This window comes from Tarenaya hassleriana, unplaced genomic scaffold, assembly GCF_000463585.1.
Source record: "Tarenaya hassleriana unplaced genomic scaffold, ASM46358v1 Cleome86, whole genome shotgun sequence".
NCBI classification, from domain to species: Eukaryota; Viridiplantae; Streptophyta; class Magnoliopsida; order Brassicales; family Cleomaceae; genus Tarenaya; species Tarenaya hassleriana.
The window spans coordinates 342,308-349,610 of NW_010971018.1; positions in this window are offsets into that span (position 1 = coordinate 342,308).

The following is a 7,303-nucleotide window of genomic DNA, read 5'->3' on the forward strand; positions in this document are numbered from 1 at the left end:
CGAAGCCCTTCGTCGGACACACCAACGGGGATAACGGTTTGGAGATTACAACTCAACAAACACAGCAAGCTTAAGCTCGAAAATGGCAATAGATTTCTTAGGTAATGAGTTCTGAGAACTTACAAGGATAAATAGCAATCTCAAACATTTCCAACAGCTCTTAGCATTCAAAGCTAGATAAGCATGCAAGCTAGGTAATTAATGCTCTCTTAAGTACACAATATAGCTGTTGGAAAATGACATAATCTAATGTGTTTCTTCAGCAACATCATGGACCGAAATCTTCATTAAGTGGCGTGTATGGGCTGCTCCAAGATGGGCTGGGCTCATGTCCTTGGAATGAAGTTCGTCCAGCATGTCGGAGACGAACAAGGTGATGCGTTCGCAAAGGGCACGCGCCTTGGCTCGAGTAAGGGGTGGATCGGGCCTGTGGTTTGGGCGTGTATGCCTTGGCCTTGGCTCAACTAGAAGTTCCCCATCACTATTGAAGATATGCTCGGCATTAGGCAGCTCCTTGCGTTCCAAGCTATCCCGCTCCCGCTCCGTGCACTTCAAGCTATCTTGCTCCCGTTCCGTGCGTTCCAACTCTTTGTCCGTGCGTCCGGTCTCCATGTCCTCATCACCCGACTCCGATAAATGGCTTGAGGCTATGAAAGCTGAAATGCAGTCCATGTAAGATAACCAAGTTTGGACCTTGGTCGATGCATCAGATCGGGTTCGACCCGTTGGTTGCAAGTGGGTTTATAAGAAGAAAACCGACATGGACGGCGTTGTGCATACATATAAAGCTCGCCTGGTTGCGAAAGGTTTTCGTCAGATTCAAGGTGTTGATTATGACGAAACTTTTTCTCCAGTGGCTATGCTTAAGTCAAATCGGATCCTTCTTGCCATTGCTGCGTATTACGACTACGAAATATGGCAGATGGATGTCAAAACTGCATTCCTTAATGAGAATCTTTCTGAGGATGTGTATATGACACAACCTGACGGTTTTGTCGATCCGAATTATCCTGACAGAGTATGCAAGCTTCAACGCTCTATCTATGGGCTGAAGCAGGCTTCGCGTAGCTGGAACATTCATTTTGACGAGACAGTCAAAGAGTTTGGTTTTACTCAAAACGAAGACGAGCTTGTGTCTACCGCAAGTTTAGTGGGAGCACGGTTATATTCCTTATCCTATACGTAGATGACATTCTGCTTATCGGAAATGATATTCCTACTCTGCAAGATGTTAAATCTTGGCTAGGAAGTTGTTTCTCGATGAAAGACCTTGGAGAAGCGGCGTATATTCTTGGAATTAAGATCTATCGGGATATATCGCGTCGACTAATCGGTCTTTGCCAAAGTACATATATCGACAAGATCTTGAAACGGTTCAAGATGGAGAACTCTAAGAGAGGTCTCTTGCCGATGAACCCTGGCATTTGTCTTTGCAAGACATCGGAGTTGATAACTCCGGATGAGCGAGACCGTATGACTCGTATCCCTTATGCTTCGGCTACCGGATCGATCATGTACGCGATGCTATGTACTAGGGCAGATGTGTCATATGCGTTGAGCATGACTAGTCGTTATCAGTCGAATCCTTGTGAGTCGCACTGGATAGCTGTCAAGCACATCCTAAAATACTTGCGAAGAACTAAGGATGCTTTCTTGGTTTATGGAGGATTGGACACTCCATTGGTTGTAAAGGGTTACACCGATGCCAGTTTTCAATCTTATAAGGATGACTTTAGATCACAGTATGGTTTCGTATTTGTCCTAAACGGGGTGACATTTCTTGAAAAAGTTCCAAACAGGCAACGGTTGCTGATTCTACAACGGAAGCGGAGTATATCGCAGCTTCTGAAGCTGCAAAAGAGGCCGTTTGGATTCGAAAATTTATCGAGGATCTTGAGATCGTTCCTTCTATTGCTGATTCGATTGAGTTGTTATGTGATAATAACGGAGCAATCGCACAGGCTAAGGAACCAAGGCATCACCAGCGGTCGAAACATATACTTCGTCGTTATCACTTGATCCGGGAGATCATTGATCGCGGAGATATTAGGATATGCAAGGTGGGGACAGAAGACAATGTTGCGGATCCATTGACAAAGCCTCTTCCTTCTTCAAAACATGAGGGTCATGTTACCACAATGGGTATTAGATACTTGTAGATACGTTATGAGCAAGTGGGAGACTGTTGTAGTTATGCTCATACGTAGATGAACAGATGTACATTTGTAATAAATGTTTATGAAATAATATGATTATTCATTTATTATTATATTTGCATGTTCATTAATAATAAACAATATCCCTGTATTATTTGGAATAATACTATATGCCCTAGTCAGTTATTATCGTGGAAACGATAATAAATGAAGACTAGTGTGACGTGTATGTATGACGTATTGGATACGTGCTACAGTCACATGTGCACGTTTGGAACGTGTGACTGGCTGACCCACATGATGGTCAGTTCATGGTCATGAATCAAAACCGATGTCATTATAATATCTCACTTTTGTCCTTTGATCTGAGATAGCTATTGGTATTCCCCGTAATTTGTTTTGTGTCTTGACATAGTCAAACGTCGCTGTGCACGTTTGGAACGTGTGACTGGCTGACCCACATGATGGTCAGTTCATGGTCATGAATCAAAACCGATGTCATTATAATATCTCACTTTTGTCCTTTGATCTGAGATAGCTATTGGTATTCCCCGTAATTTGTTTTGTGTCTTGACATAGTCAAACGTCGCCTTAACACGGTGGTTATAAAAGGCTATGCTCAGATGCGCAACGGATTACATGGTGGGTCGTAGCGTATCAAGATGGGAATTTGTTTCTCCTGATTACGGGATAGATATCGCTGGCCACTCGGTGGTTAATCATGTTGTAAAGTGCTTGGCCAAGCCATAGATGTTGGACATCTATATTAACAGATGATTAATGGACGAGAAAGCGGTCGAATTGGTTAAGGTTGATTGACACCATGTCTTACGTTCGACTGGTAATATATCGCGAGACAAAGGGATATTAGTTCGATGATATTGTAGGCACAATCGAGGTAATAACTCGGTTTAACGTGTGTAGTTGATATGTCTTGCTAGAGGCCACTATCAACGTGTACGGTAAAATAAGATTTTGTTGTTACAAACACGTTAAACGGGGCCTACCGGGTCACACACATAGGGTTATACTGGATTTATATATTTGATATATGTCGGTTATAGGCTCGAAGATTTTTTTCACGGCCCTGTTTATTGCTCGGTTATTTTTTCGGTTTATATTCACGAGATTAGTCTCGGTGTATGTGATACATTTTCAGAATACGAGATTCATTTCGTATGACGTAATACATTCATTAAATAAGGTTCATATGAACTTATTTAATGAAGATGAATCCTATCTCTTCGTATTCTGAAACCTATTAAATGAACTTGACTCTTCATTTGCTTTGAGATTTCTATAAATTGACATCAGATATCAGTTCAGAAATCATCGGAAAACAACAGAAACATAAAACCCGACAAAAGAAAAGTTCCCGAGTTGGAATACGAAAAGTCTCGCATTGCCTAAATCGACGAATCCCGAGGGTAATAGCATACCGACCCGACGTGTGGATACCGGTAGAGGCGTTCTTATTTTTACGCTCTTTCTTCATCTTCGACTCTCCGTTTCTGCATTTGAATGTACGTTTTACCACACATATTACGATGATCCTGCTAGTCTAGGTTTAAATTCATGCAATTGTTGTATGTAATTATTCCGCTGCATGTAAACCTAGACAGAAATTATAGCTACGATTAGATCGTTAGACTCTTCGTTTTCCTTCACCTCCTCCAGGTTGTAAACCGATTGGTTGCAAGTGGATCTTCAAGAAGAAGATGAGAGTCAATGGAACTATTGATAAGTTCAAGGATCGTCTATTAGCTCAAGGCTTTAGACAAAAACAAGGTATCAATTATTTCGATACATATGCACCGATAGCCAGAATAGCTACGATAAGATTATTGATTGCTCTTGCTTCGATCAAAAATCTTGTAATTCACCGAATGGATGTCAAGACGACATTCCTAAACGCTGATCTTGAAGAGGAGGTGTATAGAAGCATCCAGAAGGTTTCGTCTTATCGGGTCAAGCACACAAAGTGTGCAAGTTAGTCAAATCATTGTACGGGTTAAAACAAGCACCTAAACAATGGCATCAAAAGTTTGATGAGGTGATATTGGCTAACGGCTTTCGTCTGAATCAATCAGAAAGATGTGTATATAGCAATTTTGACGAGAATGGTCATGGGGTTATTATTTGCTTATACGTGGATGACATGCTCATATTCGGTACGGAATTAGAGCAAGTCAATAAAACAAAAGATTTCTTATCATCGAAGTTTTTGATGAAAGATCTAGGAGAAGCGGATGTTATCCTTGGAATTAGGATAATGAGAGATCACAGTACGATTTCACTCTCTCAATCACACTACATTAAGAAAGTGTTAAAACGTTTTGATCTCTACGATAATACTCCGGTTTCTACACCGATGGATTGTAATGCTAAATTAGTAGCAAACAGAGGGGAACCAGTATCTCAACTTGAATATGCTAGTGTCATAGGTTGTTTGATGTATGTTATGACTAGCACTCAACCCGACATAGCATACGCTGTAGGAAAGTTGAGTAGGTACACTAGTAATCCAAGCGTACATCATTGGCATCCTGTACGGAGAGTATTTCGATACTTGAAACAGACCATAAATTACGGTCTTCGCTATACGGATCAACCTTCGGTGTTAGAAGGATATACGGATGCGAGTTGGAACTCAAGTGAGGAGGATCATGCCTCGATGAGTGGTTGGTTGTACCTACTACGTGGAGCTACGGTTTCTTAGGCCTCCAAGAAACAAACTTGCATTTCGGATTCGACGATGGCGTCGGAATTCATTGCCTTAGCTTCTACGGGAAAAGAAGCAGAATGGCTAAGGAATTTGGTATTCGAGATACCATTATGGCCTAAACCGGTATCGTCTATCGCAATACATTGCGATAGTGCAACAACGTTGGCTAAGGAATATAGCCATGTATATAACAGAAAGTCTAGACATATTGGTTTACGACATAGCTATGTGAACGGTCTTATAAACGACAGGGCCATAGTGGTGGATTTTGTGTGTACAAAACAAAACTTGGTTGATGCTCTTACCAAGAGTTTGTCGAGGGACATGTTGCACAAAATGACTATAGGGATGGGTCTTGGGCCTATTGATTAAATCACAATTAGAGGAATCTCAACTCAACGTCTAATACAACGTTTGATCTTGAGTTCAATGAGTTAAATCCTCTAATATGTGGTTGTAAATGCTTATAAGTAAATCATCCCGAGGTAAGCATCTTGGTATGCAACGTAAAGAGGTTATTTTATACTTAATGAATTCGCTGACAAAGTGCTTTGTTGCAGATCATGATTTGAAAGAATTTACCTATGCGAGCATGAAGTGTGGCCGCTTCAAGATGTTGGTGGCTCGACATCTATGTGCTTGTGAAGGGGATATGGACACATGGCCGATATAGTGTCAAGATATACAGGGAAATGTATTGATTTTGTGTGTGTGTCACTACAAAAAATGTCGTCCAGTGCGACGGAACTTGGACGGGACAACCGTCGCACAAAAAATTTGCGACCGTTTGTGTCTGATATGCGACGCAAATATCACTGTCGCATAGCGTCAGAAATATGTTGTAAATTGCGACATAATTCCTTCGAAAACTATCGTCGGAAGTTATTGCGACAGTTTGCTTCAGTGTTGCGACGGAGTTTTGCGACACTTTGTGAGTGCTTATTGTTGTAGGAAAATGTTTGCGACACATTGCTACGGGTTTTCCGTCATAGTTGCGACGGGCTTTTGTGGTTTCAATTCCGTCGCAGGTTAGGTAAAAACGTGAAAAGTATTGGGACCGCCAACCATCGCAAATCAGTGGGAATTTCCGTCGGAAAACTTTTTCTGTAGCAAAACTGTTGCTATTCCGTCGCAGGTTTCTGTCTATAAAACTTCGCTCACCAGAGTATGTTAGACATTACCTGAAAAAAACCTCAAAAACAAAAAAAAATGGTTGTTCGTTCGCGTAAATGGATGTACGAGAGAATTGATTTATCTACAAATCAAATCTCAAAAGAATTAGAAGAGGGATTGCAAAATTTCATGGCGTTTGCAACATTACAAGCGTCATTCGTTGAGAGTTCTAAGTTACTATGCCCGTGTGTAAAATGTGAAAACAGAAAATGGCGAAGTTTGAAAGATGTGTGGAGTCATCTTTACAGAAGGGGTTTTATGTCAAACTACTTTGTGTGGTTTGCACATGGCGAAACAGGTGGTACATCATCGTCGTACGATCCACAAGTTGCAGAGTACGATGAACAAATTACGCCGAATCAACCAATATATCAACAAGAAGAAAGAAATCTATGCATGGAAATGGTGTGCGATGCTTTCCCTAATATCAACCAGCCACCAAATATGGAGGAAGAGCCCAATGCAGATGCAAAAAGATTATATGGTATGCTTGGGTCCGCGAATACTCCACTGTACGAAGGATGCATTGAAGGACCTTCAAGATTATCGTTGCCTTCACAATCGATGAATATGAAGACAGATTATAATCTTCTGGAGAGATGCATGGATGGATTTAGTCAAATGTTTAAGCAGTATCTTCCACAAGGTAACACTGCACCTGATTCTTATTATGATACAAAGAGTTTGATGCGAACATTGGTTCTACCGTACAAAAAAATTGATGTCTGCGAAAATAACTATATGATTTTTTGGAAAGATGAGGATTTGATGCAGTGTCGTTTCTGCGAAAAGGATAGATATAGACCACGACGCAAATCTTCGAAGAAAGGGAAGTTAATTCCGTTTTAAAAGAATGTTTTACATGCCTATAACTGATCGTTTGAAGAGGTTATATCAATCCGAGAAGACTGCATCACATATGCGGTGGCACGGAGAACATTCTAGTCCTGTAGGAGATATACATCATCCGTCGGATGGACAAGCGTAAAAACATTTCCAATAGGTATATCCTAATTTTGCTAGGGAGCATAGAAACGTCTATCTTGCATTATGCACAGACTGATTCAATCCATTTGGAATGTCTGGTCCAAACTATTCTTTGTGGCCTGTGATTCTTACACCTTATAATTTGCCGCCAGAAATGAGCATGAATAGAGAATTTTTGTTTCTATCCATACTAGTTTCGGGACCCAATCATCCTAGAAAATGTCTTGATGTATTTTTTCGACCGTTAATAGAAAAGTTGAAT